Genomic DNA, 22,462 nt, shown 5'->3' with positions numbered 1-22,462 from the left:
TTAAATTAGACTGTTATGGTGTGGCACTATTTTGCACATTCTTTAATTATTGTTCTCAATTTTTACGCATAAAAACAAAAGAAGAAGAGAAATGAATCTCGTCAAGATGAACAGTGCTAGTGTTTCATTTATTTACCTACCGTACACAAATACATAGCATTGACTGATAACGATAAAAGGCGCTGATGAAATCTCCCGATAAAGTACAGCTTTGAAATCGCTCGGGTTGAACATCCAGTGACTCCACTCGAGCACTCTATACACTCCCACAGCATGTTATAAATGTGATTTGCGATGAAGACTGCCTTACTTACCGAGATTGGAAATAAGAGTTGGCAAACACAATTATTTGGTAACCAAAGAGATGGGCTAATACCACCAATGTTTATCCTTGATGAGTCAGAATTAAAGTTTGTAAGTAATTGCAATGATACACAAATTTCTTCATTTTACTTATAAAGATGAATTTTTTTCTCGGGTTGAGAGTTGCCAGTGTGATATAGTGGAACGCTTTTCATCTGTCTTTGTCAATGAGCAGTTTGAAAAGAAGGAAACATTAAGTTATTCCGCTGTGTCTCTTATTAAACTCTTTGCTGGAGATGCATGGAGCGAGTGTTCCTGTCAATGTTTAATATCTAACAGCAATGCGACTATTAAAAGCAAAAAGGAAACGATAAAAATGTCTGGAATTTTACTGCCTTTTATGATAATAACATTTGAACTGGTCAGCAACCTTCTGGAATATTTCTGTAAGCCGGTTGTCCTGTTTTGAATGCAGATAGAAAACTTCAGTCCCTCTAGTAAGAATAAGAGTTTCATGAATTCAGCTGATTTAAAATCGTAGCTATAAGACTAATTCAAAACAGGTCTTCTGTTTTTATGGAGTTGATAAATTTGGTTTCTAATCAGAGTAAATCTTATGAAAGTGAATCTGCACACCACGTTTCAGCAAAAAATCACATCGAAATAGAAATTATTTGGAGCTTTTTACTCTGATATCCTTGTCTTTGTGTGACACAGTTGGCAAAACTGTGATATGTGCTTGCCTTGAACCTGGAGAACGTCACATGGATCATATAATGAAAGGACTCTGTGTACTGTAAGCTTTGAGAATGAACATATAGCCACAGTGTTGACATAAAATGTAAAACCTAGTTGTGTATTTTTATTTGTGCATTTGATATAAAATTCAAATCTGTAGTAATCTTAAACAACTCACTAATCAGGAGATGAATGTAATTCCACAGGGCACATAGAGTATAAGCTATAACCTTTTCCTCTGATGTTTTAAGCACTGTAAAATGTGTGTCTGTATTTCTGTATCATTATGCATAGCATTTATAGATACAAAGTACAGGGCATAGACAAGATTAATTTTTATGGCAGATATAATATTCAAATCATGAACTTCACAGAGCTCGATCAATTACAAATTCTACTACAGCATTTGATTTTATTATAAATTTGACTTTTAGATAGTAAACCCCCTCCCCTGCCCCCCTCCCTTCCCCTTATGACTGGCATATCATTGAATGATATTTGATATTTATGTAGGTTTCTTACTCTATCCCTGTCTTTGCATTCTGTCCATGTATCTATCTTCTCATTGAATCCTTCGGTCATGCTCTGCACCAGGCGCTGCTACACTTATCTAGGGAACCGTTTCAAACATTGTAGCCCCTCCAAGGTATAAGACAAAGTTGAAGTTCAGTACCGAAGCAAATGATAGATTCTAATCATGTCTTTTTACCCCTCAAGCTTGATTAATATGGAGACAAGAATTGATCATGGGGAAGAATTTCCCTCACACAGGTCATCATTCCCAGGGAATACACAAAAGTAGCACTCCCATTTGGGATTATGAACTTCAGTCTCCTTTTTTTAACTTTTTCTGAATTTTTTTGGTCATGTCTTTTGTATGTTTTTTGAATTCACGTTGGCCTAATTAAAGCTTTATATACCTTCGGGTTTAAGACTGTTAGTGATGCGATGTGTGTACCTATAGGCGTAATGATATAAGAAGTGGCAAACAGCTGGGATATTAATCTCTGTGACGTGTTCTGCATCCGTGAATTATAATATTAAAACAAGAAAATATTAGGAAATGTGGTAACAAAGTACCACGTTAGCGGTCGTAAGGACACTTGAAGCACTGATTCATTGTCATTAATGTTTGCCAAAATTACTCTGAAAATGTGGTTTGTTAGGATATTACAGTATCACCATCCAGTGAGACTCCCTATGTATTTGGTAGGCTACCAAAATACTTAGACTAATTTAGACATGATTGTCAGACTTATTTAGACATATGATTATCTGCCTTCGTCCTTCTACATCTACAGTACCATACTATATATGAGTATAACATGTTTATCGCATATTGAAATGGTAGATTCAGTTAGAGGCTAATTAGAGGGCCTGATGTATCGATCCTAGCAGGAGCTTATTCACAGGCTAACTGTAACAAAACCAAACTAAGAACACATTAAAAGACGCAGCTAGTGAATACAATAAGATGCTCACAAAGTCCTGAAACAGATCTCATAGGAAGAAAACTTTCTTGTTATTGACATGTATACATATGTTTGCTACTGTTGCTTCTGAGAGGAGCAGAATGTAATTAGAGGTAACGTCATCAGCTGATACAGTAACCTGATTATACTTACAAGCTGTGGATTACAATCAGTTAATGTAAATTGCAATTTGGTTGGGTTTATTTTATCCATGTATAGGCCACTGCTTTAATTGTCAGTGACTTCATTTGGTGCACAATAGAAACTTTGACACCTCATTTACTCGAAAGAAAGAAAAAAGAGAGCGGAAAAAAAAAGAAAAAAAATATTCTTTGACACTTTTTCCAGGTTCATTGTCTCAGCATGTTATAGGTAAACATTGTATGAGGAAAAATGATTGATGAACCCAGAGGATATTTTGGTTTTATAACAATATCCCTGAGCAGAATTTGATGTCACCTAATTTCTTTTTGAAGTTTATGAAAATAAGATCTGGGAAGATGTTGCAGTCCAGAGGAATATTCATAAAATGGGAAAGAGGATAGAAAAGACATCAATTACAGCCTCTCGGAGGGTTATTCGAGATACCCTGGCTATCAGTGATGTAAGAGAATTTTACGGATCGGCTGTCACCTGGGATACCGTGCAAGAAAGGGTAATGCATTGAGGACGTGGCTTAAGTGTATCATAATTCATGCGCAGAAAGTAACCCCAGGCAGCACCATTTTACCTCGTGGAAAATTGCAAAAACATTCTCTTCCTTCATCCGCCCGAAGAAGAAAGAGAATAGGGAAAAGAAAAGAAAATAATGGGACTACAAGTGTGAAATAAAAGTATGCAAGTAAAGAAAATGCAACAATTAAAGTGAATAAAATGGGTATATATATATAGATTTATATATATATATATATGTAGATTTATATAAGTGAATAAAATGGGTATATATATATATATATATGTAGATTTATATATATATATGTAGATTTATATATATATATGTAGATTTATATATATATAAGTGAATAAAATGGGTATATATATATATATATATATATATATATTTGAAATGGTATATATAGGTTTATACACCCATATACCCATTTTATTAACTTTATTTGTTGCATACATTACATTGCAGTGTTTAGTGGATTCACCTAAGCTTGAAGTAGAAAATACCAATTAATTTACAGGGGACTAAAGAAGAACTTTTTCATGTTTCTACTTTTCATATGTATCCTCATTTCTCTTTATATGTTGGATGCATGTTGTTGACAAAAGGACCAAAGCTTAAAGGCATATATCGCATTAAGCTTGGACAACTTCCGATGATATTTGATGCAAAAGTTCGGTAACAATTCTGCAGTTTTGTAGCATGAATAGTCAAGTTTCCATTTTCAGAAAGTTAAACAAAAAGTGAAATATTTTGGAAATGTCTAATTAGTCGTACGGTTGCAATGTTGTTTTAAACGATCAATTTTTATGTCCCTGCCCTTTCCCCTCACGTAACCGTAACCGTAACCGTGAGTTGTCCTTCACTTTACTGAGTTCAGAGATCAATTTTTTCTTTTCTTGTTTTGTTACTTTGTCTCTGAACGTCCATTAGTTTTTGCATGTACTTTGCGATGATTTCTGTCCTTGGAATCATACAGACTTTATTCATATTTAAAACTATTCTAGCATTCATGTTTGTCAGTGCAATTCTCAAAGCTGAGTCACACCCTGCCTCAAGCTTTGAAATTGAACAAAAAAGAGCCAAAAACTAGAAGGTTAAATCATTAGAAAATATGACCTCCTCCGTGAGTTTTAAAAAGCTCTATCTTTGTGACTTTAGCTTGTGCTTTCTTTGTTGACTCTCTTTCCGCCAAATATCCTGTCAAAAAAAACAAAAACAAATATAAAAAAAGAGAAAAATAAACAAAGAAAAAGAAATCTCTTGTTGCAATTCAGATGTGTGTTTATGAAATGAAGTGAAATCTTCTTGAAGGGACATTACGTTAAGCCCACAGGTTATTTCAATTATGTTACTTGGAGGTGGAAGTGCTCAGTAAGACCTTAAAGTGATAAAAGAATTCTTTGATATTAATATATATAAAAACAAAAATAAGAAAACAAAAGAATTGGGAGAAAGAGAGAGAGAAAATTTTGAAAATTATTGTTAGAATATATGATATGTTGTAATACTGTTGGATGCATATTTACCCTCCATGAAGCATTATCATCATGTATGTTACATATTTGTTGAAAAACAAGAAAAATACTGAAGTCAATATTTTGATTACTAAACTGTAAATATTCTCATAAAACTCATCACACTGTGCAAGCTGAGCTTAACTGTATTGATTGGAACTAAGGAAGCCCCAAGGGCTTAGCGATATGTTGCCATGGTAACTGTGATAAAGTAAGAAAAACAGCAGTTTTCTGTATTTGCATTACAAAGCATAGTGAGATTTTTACGATCATTCTGTTCACAAGCAATAAATAGAAAGGGGGGGGGGGGGGAGACAATTATTCAAATAGAAAGAATGTGACAGGATGCTTTCCTTGTGAAAAAAAGTGTTTACTGAATTGGGAATTTATGATTGATGATTTAATTGTCTTTCTTAAACATTAAAATTTTTGTGAATTCAGATAAGTTTTAATTATAGACATATTGAATAATGAAAGCACTGACATTTGCTTTTATGGTATATTTTGATGCTGTTGTGGGTGCAATGTTTGGCAAACCATCTGGAAGATACAGTCCTCTCTTTGGTCTTAAGTTGCATTATAGAGAGTTACTGTTGACATAATTATATATAAAGATTTGAAGCCATTTAAGTACTAATTGTTTTCCTATCGGTTTGTGTATCTGACTATGTAGTTCAGTCACTTCAATTGAGTAAACGCAGCTGTTGAAAAAGAAAAAGGATCAATTTATCAAAAATATAAGTAGTGTATAGATTTGTATAAGCTGGACATATAATAGTTGGTGTTTAACTTTCTACAACATAATCAGATTTCATTTCATGTCTCAAGTCATCCTTCTTAAATGGTTCAGTGTGGTGGTACCATCACATTGTGACAATTCAACACACGATACAGCTAGATTCTTCATGCTTATCCTTATCTCATGCATATTTATACATATCTCATGCATATCTCATAAATATTCAAACATAAAATGTAAACGAAGCATCAGATCTAATATGTGAGCCTGAATTAAGTTTGGTGAATATAATGGAAAGTGAAAAGGTGACACTACCCTTTGTTTATTTGTCCAACCATTGAAGAATCTTTTCTCATGTATTAAGAACGAATATTTTTGAGGGTCATTGAAAGTCAGATGTAACAAAAAAGAGAGAGAAAAAAAGATCAGTGAATATGATACAAAATGTCTCCTTGAAAGCTTGAATATCCTCACTTTGAACAACAAAGATGCCAAAATCCAATCTAAGGTCTTGAAACTATTACATACTGTTACATTTCCCTAGTAGAGTGCAACACAATAGTCATAAGTGCCGCGGCTCTCTAAGACTTTTATGGGATCATTTTTGCATCCGATGGTAAGATGCAAAGCTTTTAGTTTTAAAAGAAGCATTCATTTCTGTAAGATCTTGTAATGGAATGGCCAGGAGGCAAATACCTTTGTCCATTTATTTTATGACAAAATTCTGTATCGAGGAATAGTAACCTCTGAAATACTCAAACTACTTTGTTTTAGTGCCAATTTTTTAGTGCCAATTTTTCGATTTTTTGTGTGTTTGTTTGTTGAGTTTTCATGGTACCGTACCTTATTTTCTAAATTTTCACATACATACTGTCAACTTAGTTTTTCAGCTGATAAATAGAGACAAGTATCAGAGATTAGAAACTTGAAATAAAGCATATTTTGAAATAGGCCACGTACAGTAGAGGTGAATGAACAATCTGACAATAATATCTCAACGATATTCCACTTCCAAAAAATTTCAAAACTGCTTGACGTACTTCGAAACTATTCATTTATTATTAGTATTATTATTAAACTATAAAACAGCCAGCTGATGTTTGAAATTATGATCACGACACCGAGGTTTCAATTTATGACACAGAAGAGTGAAATCAGAAGATAATTCTTTCGGCACGTGCCATATTACTTAACGCTTCCGTCCGTTTGCAGGCTTACATGTTCCTCTTTTATTTTATATATTTTTTTAGTGCTGGTAGTGGTGATGTTTAAAGTATGGGATAGATTTCATTTGTCTGAGATTCTTTCATCAAGGGTATGACCATTTGAAGTACTGTGAATCAGTTTTATAGCTATAAGGATAGAAGACTGGAAGTCATTAGAGATGGAAAAGTAAAAAAGATTATCTTATCATTCTCCTCTGTTCCTCTTTGTCATATCACTGCAAGGATATTTCCTTCGTCAGATAGGTAAGGCGATGTGAAAATACAATTTAACAAATGAATCCAGCCAATTGGGCAATTTTTTCCCTCCATCTTTATCATAAAATTCATGGAAAAGAGCAGAAAATCAGTAACTAAGTATGGATGGGCTTTGAAGCAAGTAATAGTATGGTGAGGTATATTAGATTAGTAGGGGCCATCAAACAAGTATATCGTTATTTTCTCGGGGGTTGGGAGGGGGAGGGCGACAGTGTTGATTTCACTCCGATTTCAAATGTATTTGACTGTTGCCTCTAACAAATAAATGTTTAATATAGTACAAGTTTGAACAGACTAATCAAAGGCCACTTATGTGAAATTAGTGTCATTGTATCCTGGCTACTGAAGATGAATACAAATTTGGAAAAACAAAATGTCGTAAAGATTAATCTTGAGAAGAAGAATAATAATACTAACCATTGTTTACTGTTTATTGTAGTGGGATTTTGTTGTCTTTTTTTTTGCGTTGGCTGTAGTCGTATCCTTATTTATCAGAAAAAAAAGTTATGGCTCAGATTAAAGATGATCCATTTGGGAGAGAATATTCCAATAACAATTTGGATCTTTCAGAAGTGAAAAATGATATCAATCCTATTTTAAGCCTTCATACAAATTTTTGCAGGTTCAGCTATTTGAACACAGGATATTGTGTTTACCATTACTTGTCGAAATAGATATTTTAATAAAAATACGACCTTGAGAAATTTAGCCTAACTTATTTGCATCAACGATTCTGGGTTGAAGAGCTTGTTCTTATCGTCAAAAGAATATGGCTCATTTTTGAAAGCCCAGATTGTCATCACTTGGTAATAGCTGTATATTAAAACAAAACAAAAACAAACAAACATTAAACGAATGCACTCGCCAAAACCAAGGAAAAAAAAAGAGCAAAAAGGACAGTTTTTGTTTTCTCCTTACCCTAAGCAAAAAAAGAAAAAACGTTTTTTTTTTCACGGTTGCAACATGATATGTTGATTTACTGACTAAATCCTTCGGGAGTCCTTTGTTTAATGTCAAGGTACTATATGGACGGAAGGTATATTTGTCCTACATTTGCTACCCTTTGTATATGTTTGTATATGAGCCTCTGCATCTCAGTTTAAATGATGAACTCGCAGAGATGTAAAGTGACGTACTCAGGTGGTATATTGAGACGGACAAATCAAGATGTGTAAATCTTTGTCGCATCTCGTTTTTTTCGGCTTTATACTTTTCCTTGCGTTTGCAGGTTACAGGAAATCTGTGTGTTTTGTCTTTATGCAGGTAGTGATGTTTAACACCTCTGGGAATTTTAACCAACTCTTTTCACTCACTGGCACCAGCATTTTTGAAGAGTGTATTTCAAGATTCAAACAAGGATTGTGTGTTTATCTTGTTTCCCTCCAGTTAACTACTGATTTTCAATAGTTGTAAACTTTTCTTTTTTCAAATCTATACTTTTTTTCAAGCAGCCCACAACTAGTGTTTGTAGAGGTCTATGCTATAGATCTTGTTCAAACTTTAATAGACGGTGGAAAACTTGAGCCCTATAGACGGTGAAACTGACACCAAACAAATTGATTTCATCATAAAATTTAACACCGGGAAAAGGTATCATCCAATCCTGATCGGTGAAGTCTGAAAATTAAAATTTACAACACAATAATCAGTTTAACAATCCGAGCATAACATTTTCAGCTTTTTCGTCTCTTTTTGCCCTTCGTTTTTTGACAGAGAGGCCAAGCTCTTTTTTAATTCGCAAGTCGTGACATTTCAGGTCTAAAATTGCGTACTCAGATTGCCAAGGTAGTTGATTCAATTCTTTTCTCTTTTCTTCTTTAATCTGTCGATATACTCGGTGTAAATCTCCCAGACAATTTTCTGCTCTTAATGCGCGTATTAAACGTTCTCGTCATCGCTTTCGAGATATTGTCTTTCCTCGAGAGAGAGGGAAATGGCCTCAAGTCGCTTCGGACTGATACGATTTGCGAGCTTCCCAGCTCTAACCGTCTCCGATATTGTTCTTCAAGGTCCGTGGCTTTACGAAGGTGAAAGTTTGCCGCATTGATTAACTGCCTGCCTATCTATCGCTGCTACCTGAGTGTGTGTTTAACAAAACTTTGTAACAGATTTCATTATCTGTGTCACAGCCGCTATCAAGTACGATTCAAAATTCTGTCTACAAGAAGTTTGTAAATGAAGCCCAAGTGAGGAAGGACTGTGGGAGTGTATGGAGAAACTAAAGCATGTACATAAATTCTGCCTTGGCACTTCACCATCGAGCACCTCCGACTCTTAAGAGATAGAAAAAAAATCCAGTCTTGCATCTCGGAACTCAATCGCACAGATATCGTACGGGTGGAGTTAGAACTTGTGTTCCTGTTTTTATTTTGTTTCAACCTTACAAACATTTGTGATTCATTGTAGTGGCCTCAGATCTGGTACGTAATAAAGAGGGAAAACTGAAGCCCTCCGGAGCACTGAACCTCCGGTCTGAAGTGTTGACATAAGGACGGACTTTTCTCTATTGATCTTTAAGAGCAAATTACATAGTGATGCAAGCATTTAGATTTGTTAATGTACGCCGTGAACTTAGGACTGTTTGGCTTGTCAGAGTCGCAGGAAATAACTCTTCCCCCGTTGGATGAATCAGCTCAACTTGAGATGCTCTCAAGCTCGTTAGAGATGCTTTCGAGCTCGTAGAGAGAGGGGGACACTTCTAACCCGTCTTTTCTTACTCATACTTTGGGGATTTTCGGGCAGACTCGCAGCATCCATAAAATGTCGGCATGAAATGTGTCTCACATGCCAAAAGTGAGGGGGAAAAAAATAACCAAAGAAGCAGGATCATTTGATTAGAGTCATTCTGACAAGTGACATACAGACTTAACTAGCTCGTTTTATGAATTTCTTCTTCGCCCTACTCGCTTGAGAGGAATGTCGTAAAAAGATCGAGAAAAAAGAAAGAAAAAAAAGAAAGAGGGTGAGAAGTACCTGGATAGATGGCTGACATATTGCCGAGAATATCTTTAATTAAATGTGTTCACTTGACCAGATATGATTACTGCTGTCAACTGGTGATTATGTGAAGTGAGTATCGATGGTAAGAGCAGAGAGCTCTAGCAGAGGCTTCCATCAATCTTTATCAGTCTGTTTCAGGAACGAAAGGAGAACCTTATAAAGATAAGAATATTCAATCGATCTTGAAATTTCATTCACTCGAAGTAGTAAAAAAACTGCCTTTTACTCCCCCTCCCCGTTAAACTGTCTTTATACACTGTGCTATTCCTAACAGAGGATCAGAATAAACGTAGAATGGATGGACACTAAGCTAGTCAATTTCCTTTTTTATTTCCAACTTTGCTGCATAACTTAGAATATGTAGAGAAGGACAAATGGACAACTTACTCAGGCATTTTGGTCAACCACCCACAAAATCAGTTTGGGTTCAAGTGTTTCTTACATGATCTTTCTAATAGGTGCTATACAGGAACAATTTAATATTTTATGTTGGAGTTTACTGGACAATGTTTTCAATATTGAAATTAAACCACATTTTTATTCTTCAACATCAATGGACTTCCTCGCCAGATATTTTGTGGGAGTTAGATCGATCGAGTCTCAGATAAATAATATAAACTAGAACCGTGCAAGAAGTCGATGCTTTGGGAATTTCCGTTTGTCCGTGTCCTTAAGAACACCTCTGCATTACCTGCATGAATCAGCAGCAGGCTTAGGAAATTGCCTTAATTCGATAGGAAGCCGTTCTCATCTCACCCCATCAACCAACGTAATGGGTACGACTCATCCGTCAGTGAGACAGACTGTAATTATGATCAACTAATATCCAACGGTATTCATCGTGACTGACTACACACATAACAGGAATTAACTAGTTTACCGCTCGTTTACACACGTCTGTGCGGGGGATACAGATACTCCAAGTAGCGAGCATTCCCAGATTGTCCAAGTGTATGTACACAACTGTGTAACTCTAGCACATCAGGAAATACCTGAGAATTCTTTCTCTTTTTCTTTTTTTTCCCCGTCGTGTCCGCCAGCCTCTCTTTTTCAATTTTGTCGAAGCAGATCATCGAGAGGTATAAACGCTAGTGGCCTCAATCGGCGAGGCCTAGATATCGGAGGAGTGGGATTTTAGGATACTTTCCGTGGAGTTATTTAGTGGCATTTCATGGCCAAAGGACGTTTGAGGGAAGTAAATTCATGAGACGCCAGTAAACATGTCATTGGTAACTTTTCCGAAAAGTCACAATAAAATTTTTTTGATATCAGGACTGTAAAGGGAGAAAGCCATTTTACATTATATGGGATTGACGTTGAAAGTGGCATATTGTACTCTGAAGGATCTCTGCTATGCGACAGTATTACCGTTTTCTCGTAACGTAAACGTGACACATTGTGCCGAGGCTAATATATGTACCTCTTCCACTATTTTCAGTTACAGAGCTTCGCAGATCTTTAATACTGTTTCAGAATAATGGTTCTTTGCGAACTCTGCCATGTTGACAAACTTTGGGATTTTTCTGTTTGTGAAAATTATTTTACCTTAGGAAAACTTTGAGCTCTTGAATTAAATTTTTAATGCATTTCTTGTTCAAAAGAGGGGTGACAAAAAATTCATCAGTTTTGAAATCAGATATGTTCATTTCTGATAAGTGTTCAGGTTTACACAGCACTTTTGTTTTTTGCTGTGATTCGATAAGAGCTTAAAAATGATGGGCAGCGTCTGCGATAACATCACTGATGCTGAGACAAGCTGAGATGAAAGCGTAAGGACTACCTCGTCAGGAATGACATAGTTCTCAACGTTTCTAGGTGTCAACGAACTTGCTATTAGTGGTGGGAAACAATTGTTAGGTTCAGCTGTGATATAACAGCCTACCCCAGGAGGTTGGTGGTCTTGGTGGTGGTGTTAGGGAGAACCTGGTTTGTGTCTTGTGCATAGTTGATACCCTATGGGGGTACCAGAGGAAACCAGCATCGCTGATATAGGTCATAGCAAACCGAGCCGTGTCTCACGTCTGCAGACACCCTCAGCGCCATCAAAGTCGTTAAAGATCGATGGGAATTATGTTTTGAAATATAAATGTAGGAAACGACCAGGTGGTGAGTTTTTATAAACCTTTTGATGTTTTGAATTCTTATTTTATTTGTTTTTGCATCAGGTTGAGCTGTTGTATTTGGATATGCCTTTGGCCTACAGTCAATTTACATCTTCTTTTACATAAGTAATATCTTTTTCTAGCTACAAGCCATATAGCCCAAGGCAACAGTTTAAAGGGTTGCTACAATCTCTCAAGTGTAGCAGGGCGTCAATGGGGTATCGGAAAATTTTGATATTTAAAGATCTCTGTTTTGTGTAATTCCACAAACGTTGCTAAGTTCATAGGCAGGCACACTGGCCACAGTAGATGTGCTTATTTTCAGGCATTGCCATTTGACCAGAAGTGGTCGTATCAAATTTAATTTTTTTAATTTTCATTGGGACCATGCTAAAGGTGTACCCACTTGAAATATGGTCACAGATCTAATGATATGATCGAATGTTATTGTCTAAGGTTGGTTGAGGTGGTTCAAGGTGCAAAAAGTCAAAGTGATCAACAATTAAAATATTGGACCATGTAACAATTGTATTGTATTCAAATTAATTCTTGGAAATATCAAATATTTACATTTGCAGACGGTGTTTGGGACTTACCTCAGCCATTTAAAATAATAATTAATATTAAATAATATTTCAACGAAACCATGCATGAAGTTTATGTACTAGTTCTATAAACTAGTACACTATTACAGAAACATGTATTAACTAGCCTAATGCAGCTGAATTGCATGGTTACTCAAGCTCGCTGTGTGAATTTCCTGCGTTAATTCATCCCGGCTTTCCCTTTGATACTGATATCACTAGATATTATCATAAGGATATGGGGCACAGACTGTAACGTAATCATGTTGTCGTACACTGTGTAAAAACCCACGACGGCTTTTTTTTGTTATAATTAAACTTTAAAATATTAATGTCTGCACTTGAAGGCAAGTATTAATTCTCAAGGAGAAATATTATATATCCCATGAGATATATACATTAAGTCATATCATTATAACTTAACATTTTTATGAATTCTGTATGTAAATGTCATACAAGTTCTAACTACTGTATGTGGTATGTAAGGTATGTAGTATACAGAAGGGAATTTGGACTTTTGTTTCAGTGTCATTGAGACGAGATATATTATAATATCATTCACAGAGTTAGGGAAGCAATAGAGATAACATCAAAATGTGACTCCAGAACTACACTGAGGAGTATAGTAGGAATATATTAGGAATGTATACGTAAATTAACATGGTTATGGTTTGATCTGTCTACAGATAACTTCATACAAGATGTTGTTTATATTAGGAATATATTTAAGTAAATACATGGTTTGAATTTTATCCGTCTATAGAGTTCTTAGAAGATGTAGGAATATATTTAAGTAAATACATGGTTTGATTTGTATCTGTCTTAGATTGCTTACAAGATGTTATTTATATTGAATTCTGACATTTCCATTGACAACACATTGACTACCACGAGAGTGACAAACACTATCTGGTAATTCCAAGTAATAAAGAAGTTTAACCCCTGATCGGGGGATAGTAGATTTTTACCCCTGATCGGGGGTTAATAGATTTTTTATCAAAGAAAAGACAACGTTTTTATTTTTGGTGGTATGATATATATTAAGTATTTAGCTAATACTGTGCATTGTCTGTTATCATATATGGCTGCACACATTGTTACACATTGACCATAATACAGAAGATGAGTTAAATATTTCCAGAAAGTCATGTTGTATAGCAGTTTGCTAAATAACAAAAATATGTTGTTGATTTCACAACTGTCATAGCTGTGCTAAACTTTGCCTGAATCAACCATGAAATGAAAGCGACAAGGATAGAATCTGACATTTTGATATTCCCTGCTAAAGCCTTGATGACATCATCCTGAAAGTAATGAAAATTTTCTTGGTAAGAAGCAAGGCTACACATGAACAGAATCTCCTTCAAATTCCCCTAGAGTCCTACTCTCACTTTTATGAGCAATATTTTAGGGAATTATGTGAACGAGTCTTTGTTATAGATCGTCAAAGAGTGCCCCGGTCTGTATTGGAAGATTCTCCTATTAATAAATTGGGGGCCCTTTCTTAATGGCTGTGTATGCATACGTATATGATACAAGACAAAACGTAAAAGTGGACACAAAATCCAACCATTATCTTACTTGACCAGAGATACTTGTCAAGAACAGTCAACTCTCCCAAACGACCAAGAAAATCTTATTCCGTTTGGGATGTATAGCCTAGTTGAAGTATTGTGTCTAGGAGCTGCCATTTTGTGAATCTGTGATGTCATAATGCTCCTAGGATCTGAAATATTACACCCATTCTTTGTTTTTCTTTCATATTGTCAATTGTAGAATATGTAGAGATTTGATTCTGAAGCCAATGACATCATTAGGCCATGTAAAGAAGTTCAGTATATTAAATTCAGCAATTGAGAAACCCAAAATCTCAATTACAGAAAAAATAATCGTTGTCATGAATATTAATGAAGAACAAAAAAATTGAAGCACATGCATGGCTCAGTGTGTCATATAAAGACTTGATTAAGTCTTCAACCCAAAATGCATACAAAATTGACTTATCTGTTTGGGTCAAGTTGTTAATGACTGTTATCTCTATCATGTAGACCAATGCTGATATTTATAGGCTTGTGCCTCCTTTAACACTGTTATTATGTAGACATCGATTAAAACATTGGAAAGTTTGTGAGAATTACTAGTCATCAAGGGAAGCTCAGTGTTGTATTAGTTAAGACTTGATCGAGTCTTCAGCCTTGTGTGTGAAGAACATTAAATAATTCTCCCAAATGGCATACACATTTACTTACCTGTTTGGGTCAAGTTGTTAATGACTGTTATCCCTATCATGTAGACCTGGGGTGGGCAACCTATGGCCCGCAGGCCACATGTAGCCCGTCAGTGATTTTTTTTGCAGCCTGTGAGATGTCTCAAGAAAAAGAAATAAATCAATCTATTTTACATCATCACAAAAACACAAGCTAGCTGCTTAGAATTTATTGGCACTAATGATGCTGTCAGGTAGGCCTATTATCCCCATAATTATCGACTGTACTGTATTGACATTATGCTTTTGTGAATACAGATTAAGTACACACACCTATTGCTTGAAAGTCCTCGGAATCAAAGGTTTAAAATCAACAGCAGGTCGTTGGTTGGGTGCAGCCCAGTCAATTTTTCACCCATTCATTCCATTCATTCAAAAAGGTTGCCCACCCCTGGTGTAGACTCATGCTGATATTTGTAGTCTGGTGTCTCCTTTAACACTGTAATGATGAAGACATCGATAAAAACATATTGTAAAGTTTTTGAGAATTTTTTGAGATCATCAAAATTTGGATGCAAAAAGACTAGACAGTTGCAAATATGTCATTACATGCAAAAAACTAACGTGGCCCGATGATTTATCCAACTTAGATTAGCTGAAAACGTCAATTTTAATTGCTAAGACGTGATAAACTCTTAGAGGCGGCTGCGCTCCCTCGTAATCTGCATCACTGGGATAAGGTTAATTAATACCGAGAGAAGTTTTCTCTGAAATAGGCACGGAAAGCAATATTTCGAGATGCTCTCGAGAAACAAACGTAAAACCACATTGTTTAGAAGTGTTAGAAGTGAAGATGGCTTCCACTTTCTTGGGCTTTACCATTTAACCAGGTGTGCTGGATTGGGGGGGGGGGGGGTACAAGTACTTTATTGTCATTGCTTCACAGTCCATCCATGTGACCTACATATGAAAAGTTAAATGTGAACCGAAACCTATAATCAGGAAAAGTGAGAATATGTCAAACTCGATGACATCAAAACCAAAATTGGGGATGATTTTATATGTTCCGGTTCATTTCGTATCCTGATTCGATTCCAGAAATTGTATCCTTGTTAAAGAGCTCATCTTTGGGTTATAATGGAGTTATCAATATCAGAGTTATAGGCTGCAGTAGATACACTATCATTACCAATGGATCTAGGACATCGGTGTCTGGGGAGTTCTCTGCAAATTGATAGCTCCAATTTACTCCAAGGATACAAGAGGTTCTTGTTACCAAATTTCATTAGGTTTATGGATTTGCATGAAGTTGAAGAACAAAAGGAAAGATTAGAGTCTGGGTGATGAAGATGATGATAAGTCTCAGATTTTATGCTGGTTTGCCGAAGAAAGTTTTTTGTAGATTTAGCCTCATTGCAGAGTTGTCGAACACGAAATGGAAACCGACGGTGGCTATGACCGTTAATACGTTACAGCGATAGCCCAGAATAGTGCAGTAGGAGTCTAAAATTACATTACTGTAAGAAGCCAAAGATGTGGCAAGTAGGGAATGTATACTGAAAAAATAGTCAACCTAGGGCTCTGTGGTTTCAGGTTTAGTTCATTTCCAGAATATAATTTTCAAACAATTTTATAAATAGGAAGCTTAGGAGTATAAAAAAAATGAAGAAAGGATATAAAAGCTATAAAAATTGAAGAACGTGAGGTCATAGTTAAGTGATTAAAGTAAAAAACAATGTTAAAAGCAATCTCTCTAAGTGTAACTAGTTAATATAATTATGTAAAGATGATTATGTGGGGAGGGGAAGGGGAGGGGAGGGGGGGTGGATTTGGCTCGTTTGGATAGACAGAACGTGTACATGGTTTTGTCGATCCTTGAGCCGTATCTCTATGATGATACATGTCATCACAGTACAGCCATCTAATATGATAAGTTGTAGTTTCATCCAACAGCAATCTCATAGTTTATGTGGATACTGCTGAAAACTGTGCAGGTCTGTGTGCTTCATCTTCAATGTACTTGTTGTGGTTCACCACTACATTGCTGTATACATCACTACGCATCGTCCAATGAGACTTTGCAAGAGACTAGAGATATCACTCTCTTGTTTCTCCTCCTCCACTCCCCCCACCCTCCCCCACCCTCCCCCCACCCTTTATTTTCTATGCTGCTCATAATAACGAGGTGTATACCAATTATCAGGAAGCTGATATCCAAACCATCAATTCCAGGATATAAGAACTAAACAATTGTAGATTAAGTGAAGTCAGTAAGTAATCTATAAGCTATACTCATCTCTCGAAAAGACGATAATTGCTTGTTTCTTTAAAATGATAGATCTCCCTGGAGATGATTGTACTTCTAATTCTAGATAGCATTGTGGTCTTGCTGATCATAAACCACCTTTAACAGGATTTAAATCCCTGTCCGATGAAAGAGAAAAATGACCTAAACCTTGAGCTGATCGATCGTGTCAGAAATGGAACAATGCAACTGTGAGAAGTTGCCGTGAGGGTGGAAGGACGTAATCAAATTTTCATGTAGGATTGGTCAGTCATTATGGAATCAGTCGCCTCTCACCGCATGTATCGTCACCCTCTTCCTGTCAGGCCTTTTTCTCTCTCGTTTTCGAGATCTGCTAATATGCTTTCGGAATCTATCCGGAGGGCATGATTCATCTGGCAACATGGACTCTAGTTGCATTAATGAGGGAGCCTGCTTGCCATTAGAACCAGTCATTTGTCAGTTCGTGTGTTCGTCAATTTGAGACGACGGGCTTAGTGAAGTGGTTTGAGCATTGTCCAGGGTGTACTGTACTAACGCAGCATCCATGGATGGTTCGTCCAGTTAACATACCACCTTTAATACACAGAAGTAAAGCTTTGGAATTTGCTCACAGAATTGAGAGAACTTCCTCGAAATTGAAATTTCAAATCAGAGAATCGCTTTAATATCCACTGTTAAATTGCTAGCAGTTTAGTACTAGGTACTATGTACCCGACAGTGTATGTATACATATTGCAGTATTTATTCAACATACTTTATGATATCAACAATTTGCACAAACCGTAAAAGAAAGTTGACAATTAAGCCCTTTGACTTTTCTCTTCTGATTATTAAACAGAACATGGTTTATATCAGATCAGAAAATTTCCAGAAAATAAATAGTAACGAACTTAGATTCCTTACGCAACTAGAAAATATTGACTTTATACAAATTTTGTAGATTTTTGGTTCCTTGCTTTAGCAAAAGGAACCTATGCAGTCAGGTTGGCGTGTGTGTGTGTGTGTGTGTGTATGTGTGTGTGTGTGTGCGTCTGTGACGCTTGGGTACGCTCTATCTCAATAAGGGAATGTTGGATTGAGGCCAAACTTGGACTTTAGATCCGCCATATGGAGAAGGTGTGCCCTATTGTTTTTGGTGCTCACAAAGGTCACCAAAGGTCAGTTATGGTCCAAAAACTGAAAATATTAAAACTGCAATAACTCCCAGTGCCAATGTGCGACAAGGTTGATATTTTGGGACAAGTTGTGAACTGGTTAGGGGAACATTTTCAAACTTAACGGTCATGTGATCCGAGGTCACCAAAGGTCAATTAATGATAAAGAACTAGTATTTTTGCGATAACTTGAGAACGAATTGTCCGTTTGGGTTGGGAGTTGCCTCAATGTCATCCAATTGTCGACCCGCATCTTGGTGACCCTTGACCTCAATTTGACCTCTGGTGACCTTTTCGTGTTTTTGGGATTTTTACAGTTTCGATGCTATTTTCAGATGTCAAAGGTACCTTCTGATCATAAATGTCAATAGGTTGACCCCGTGTGACCTTTATGTGCGAAGTTATATGAGGTCAAAGTTTTTCGGTCGGAGTTAGGACGGTTGTACAGACTTTTCGTTTTGTTTTTTGGAATCAGGAGATTAAACTACATCTGAAACCAAGGTCAAAAGGTCAAAGGTCACATTAGAAAAAATGTGCTTATTTTGGGAGGAAACGAGCAAAAAAGAAAATGTTTGGTTTTGATGCTAGATTTGGATATCAAAGGTACCTTCCGATCAAAAATGTCAATTGGTTGGCACCCGTGTGACCTTCGTGTGCGAAGTTATACGAGGTCAAAGTTAATTTTCAGACATTTAATGCAACAACTCCCAGTTCCAAGGTGTGACATGGTTGATATTTTTGGACAAGTTGCAAATGGTATAGGGGAATATTTTCAAACTTAACGGTCATGTGATCCGAGGTCACCAAAGGTCAATTAATGTCAAAACACTAGTATTTTGGGGGTAGAAAATGGGCAAAGAAAAAAATGTTTGAATTTTTATAGTTTGATGCTCTAATTTAGGTCTCATCAATCAAAAATGTCAATAAGTTGACCCAAGGTGACCTTTGTACGTTAAGTTATATGAGGTCAAAGTTAATTTTCAGACATTTAGTGTAATAACTCCCAGTGCCAAGGTGTTACACAGTTGATATTTTGAGACAAGTTGCAAATGGTATAGGGGAATATTTTCAAACTTAACGGTCATGTGATCTGAGGTCACCAAAGGTCAATTAATGATAAAAAACTAGTATTTTTACGATAACTTGAGAACAAATTGTCCGTTAGGGTTGGGAGTTGCTTCAATGTAATCCAATTGTCGACCCGCATCTGGGTGACCCTTGACCTCAATTTGACCTCTGGTGACCTTTTTAGTGTTTTGTGGATTTTTACAGTTTCGATGCTATTTTCAGATGTCAAAGGCAACTTCTGATCATAAATGTCAATAGGTTGACCCCCGTGTGACCTTCGTGTGCGAAGTTATATGAGGTCAAAGTTAATTTTCAGACATTTAATGCAATAACTCCCAGTTCCAAGGTGTGACAAGGTTGATATTTTTGGAGTAGTTGCAAATGGTATAGGGGAATATTTTCAAACTTAACGGTTATGTGATACAAGGTCACCAAAGGTCAATTAATGATAAAAAACTAGTATTTTTGGGACAACTTGAGAACAAATTGTCCGTTAGGGTTGGGAGTTGCTTCAATGTAATCCAATTGCCGACCCGCATCTGGGTGACCCTTGACCTCAATTTGACCTCTGGTGACCTTTTCGTGTTTTGGGGATATTTACAGTTTCGATACTATTTTCAGATGTTAAAGGTACCTTCTGATCATAAATGTCAATGGGTTGACCCCCATTTGACCTTCGTGTGCAAAGTTATTTGAGGTCAAAGTTAATTTTCAGACATTTAATGCAATAACTCCCAGTGCCAAGGTGTGACAAGGTTGATTTTTTTGGACAAGTTGCAAATGGTATAGGGGAATATTTTCAAACTTAACGGTCATGTGATCCAAGGTCACCAAAGGTCAGCTAATGTTAAAAAAGTAGTATTATGGGGGGAGAAAATGGGCAAAGAAAAAATGTTTGAAATTTTTATATTTTGATGCTATATTCATGTCTCACCGATCAAAAATGTCAACATGTTGACCTCAGGGTGACCTTTGTGTTTTACGTTACATACAAGTTCAAAGTTAATTTTTTGACATTTAATGCAATTAAATCTCAATGCCAAGGTGTGACATGGTTGATATTTTGGGACAAGTTGTGAATGGGGTGGTGGAACATTTTGAAACTTAAAGGTCATGTCATCTGAGGTCACCAATCTCAAAAGTGCCATTTGATAAAAAAATCCGATCACATTTTGTGATCACAAAAGTGTTGGCTGTAGTGTTGGTTACTTTATGGGTACATGTAGGACCACAATTACTTGGACTTTTTCAGCCCAATCTTGCTTGATAATATCATGTGTATTGTCATATACCCCAAGCAAGGAACCACAGTGCCCTTGGGCTCTTGTTGTAGAATGCAAAAAATGTGCCACAGAAATGCTTTGTTTGTAACTCAAAGGGGCTCAATGAAGGTTTTATAGTGTTTACACTATGGTGGAAGCATGAGATTTCCTCTGAATTTTGAAGTCAGTTTCTGATGTTAATCTCAGATTGAGTAAATCTTTCTAGAACAATGGTGTGTTCCTGATTATCTTGCCATATATTCAACGTTCTGAGGGTGCAGAGGGCTGTTGTGGTGGTTTGGGGGAGGGGAGGAAGGCGGGCATAGCAACAAGGGCTGATACTGAGCAGTTTGCTATCTTGCTTAAATGTATTTGTATGTGTCATACTGAACGTAGCAACAACAACAAAAAACTCTGGGCTGTTTTATTAGTGGATAAGTGATTTCAGAAGTAATTTCTTCACGTTTTATACAGTAATTGAATGTGAACATGAAACCTGAAGGTAATTGTTCATTACATGGAATCAATTATTTATAAAACATGTAGTCACTTTATTAAATAGCAAATATGTGACGGGTGTTTTGTTCTCAATATATCCAGTAAGGTAAACAAAAATGAAAAGCTGCCCAAAAGATTTTGGAGTGAAATCGGATAATGGCCCAAAATACAATTTAAGTTCAAATCATATATACTGAACTACGCTAAACGTGAGACACCAGTCCTTAATTAAACATGAGTATCGATTGTCACGTTGATGACACTCCAAACTCATGATTCTATCAGCAGTGCAATCAAGGAATTACAAAAACTAGGAGATTTTGTTTTTTATTTACACGGTAACTTTAGCAGGAAATGAAACGGTCCATTTATTTATTAGATTTAAGTTCAACTGGAACATATTGGTGTTTAATCTCACTTTTAATTTGCAGCTTACTCAAGTAGAAAAATCGTGAAAGGATTTTTCATGAATGTTTCTCGATGGGGATAGAGTTTGGCGCATTTAGGAGCAAATCTACGTGTAAGACTGATATATGTTATTAGATGTGACAAAACCAATCTACCAAAGGTAGTCATGACAGGAAGTGTAGAAACACTAGTGTTTATGATATATATTGTGTACCATGTGGCACTAGGTGTAGTGTATAAACACTAGTGTTTATGATAGAGATGGTGTACAAAGTTGGTAGTGTATAAACACTAGTGTTCATGATATATATTGTGTACCATGCAACACTGGTGGTAGTGTATAAACACTAGTGTTCATGATTTATATTGTGTACCATGTGGCACGAGTTGTGGTGTATGTATAAACACTAGTTTTTATGATAGAGATTGTGTACAAAGGGAGCAAGGATGATGGAGACATTTATGTCTGTGGTTTAAGTTACCTTTCTTTCTAAGTATCACTCATTGCCCTTCCCCCCAATCTCCCCACCCCACCCCCACCCCACACCACCCCAACTATAAATCATAGAAGAGGAGGGATCAACATTGATACCTCGTCTGTCATCTTTTGTTACTATAGGGAGACAGCTTTTCATATTATTGTCACGTTCCCTACTAACCATCAATGAACTGTACCAAGCGAGTATTTTCCGTCAACTACTATATATAGCTTTCAATTGAAAATATACCATCATTTAATGGGACTGGATTATAAATTCCTGGCAGTTGAGCAAGTGTCTTAATCAGTCAGTCATCCACAACATAGCACAGTTTTAGATTTGCTTGTATCTGAAAATATCTTGCAAGTCTTCTGTAAAAGTGATCTGTAAACTTGTTTCCTTTTCCTTCTCCTTCTGGTCTTTAGAAAAGCATAAAAACATTGGACTAAGCTTATCAAATTTGAGAATATTTTATTCCAAAGGTGTTTTAAAAC

The 22,462-nt window shown here is 36.2% G+C and overlaps 1 protein-coding gene and 2 long non-coding RNA genes across 14 annotated transcripts in view; 2 read left to right on the top strand and 1 right to left on the bottom strand.

The window, feature by feature from the left end:
* LOC139979103 (uncharacterized) overlaps nucleotides 1-22,462 on the top strand; it is a 201,824-nt gene that overhangs the window by 114,092 nt on the left and 65,270 nt on the right. The window lies entirely within an intron of this gene.
* Nucleotides 17,160-18,807, top strand: LOC139979105 (uncharacterized). Its single transcript, XR_011797082.1, has 2 exons — nucleotides 17,160-18,616; nucleotides 18,664-18,807. It is a non-coding gene; the product is annotated as an uncharacterized lncRNA (long non-coding RNA).
* On the bottom strand, nucleotides 17,446-20,644 carry LOC139979106 (uncharacterized). The gene is made up of 2 exons (XR_011797083.1): nucleotides 19,498-20,644; nucleotides 17,446-19,343 (listed from the first exon to the last, which is right to left on the bottom strand). It is a non-coding gene; the product is annotated as an uncharacterized lncRNA (long non-coding RNA).

The sequence above is a fragment of the Apostichopus japonicus genome, chromosome 13 (assembly GCF_037975245.1).
Source record: "Apostichopus japonicus isolate 1M-3 chromosome 13, ASM3797524v1, whole genome shotgun sequence".
Classification (NCBI taxonomy): domain Eukaryota; kingdom Metazoa; phylum Echinodermata; class Holothuroidea; order Aspidochirotida; family Stichopodidae; genus Apostichopus; species Apostichopus japonicus.
The sequence above is the reverse complement of the archived record's forward strand: the minus strand, read 5'-3'. Positions and strand labels throughout refer to the sequence as shown.